We start from the raw sequence: 873 nt of genomic DNA, 5'->3' as shown, positions 1-873 counted from the left end.
TCCAATTAATGCCACACCTTGATTATGTGACGTCATAGAAGGGCGTTACCTCCAAACAAAATGGCAGCCAAATTTATGCCTAAAGAGGGGAGGAGAGATTTAATGTAATTGCATAACATTGAATAGCCTTGCTTTACTAAGATAGTAACCACATCAACATTCAATGGTGTACCCTTGCTCGACTAGTTAGACAAAGGGTATCTCCAGGTCCCACCATTTGTGGCCTTGTTGTTTGATGGCTTAGGCCCTATCTGATGCCTTGCCAAGGCAAATCATGTCAAAGCTCGGCTTTACCTCCTCTCCCCTCTAATGGCCAATTGTCAGGATTTATGGTGGCTGAACCCGATTAAGGCACACTACAATATGTAGTGTGCCTCCTTGAACAGTGGACAGAAGAGAAATGGAACCCTCATTAGATTCCGCTACAACCAGAGGTAAGCCCCTAGGAGATTAATTTGATTTTTGTCAGAAATAAAAATTAATTTAATAGCTCAATGAAAAATTAAAAGTAATTGAAACAATTTGCAGATATTGGTAGATGCTGTTTGTCTGTAGCAGACAACATTCAGTGAGATTCTCTTCTATCCTCAGGTTGAACAGGTTGAGATGCTTCCCATTCTTTTCTCCTTTCTTGTAGTTTCTCTTGATACTGGTCCAGAGGTATTATACTAGTAGACCAATCATTATTACTAGTATATCCTATACAGTAACACAATATTATTATAATCAATTATTTGAGTTAGTTAATAAGCAAATCTACATGTACATGTACTCACTGAGTTCAATAACTGCTGGATCACTTATGATTGTTGAAAAGTTCCTCTTTCCTCCAAACACAATTATCCAGTTAGTGGTTGGAGTCACACTCCAAAC

At 38.5% G+C, this 873-nt stretch overlaps 1 long non-coding RNA gene across 1 annotated transcript; it reads right to left on the bottom strand.

The window, feature by feature from the left end:
• Positions 1–454: 454 nt before the first annotated feature.
• Positions 455–867, bottom strand: LOC109592562 (uncharacterized). The gene is made up of 2 exons (XR_002190418.1): positions 777–867; positions 455–699 (listed from the first exon to the last, which is right to left on the bottom strand). It is a non-coding gene; the product is annotated as an uncharacterized LOC109592562 (long non-coding RNA).
• Positions 868–873: the final 6 nt, after the last annotated feature.

The sequence above is a fragment of the Amphimedon queenslandica genome, unplaced genomic scaffold, assembly GCF_000090795.2.
Source record: "Amphimedon queenslandica unplaced genomic scaffold, v1.1 AMPQUscaffold_4742_Cont23281, whole genome shotgun sequence".
Classification (NCBI taxonomy): Eukaryota; Metazoa; Porifera; class Demospongiae; order Haplosclerida; family Niphatidae; genus Amphimedon; species Amphimedon queenslandica.
Note: the sequence above shows the minus strand (reverse complement) of the source record. Positions and strands in the feature narration are given on the sequence as shown.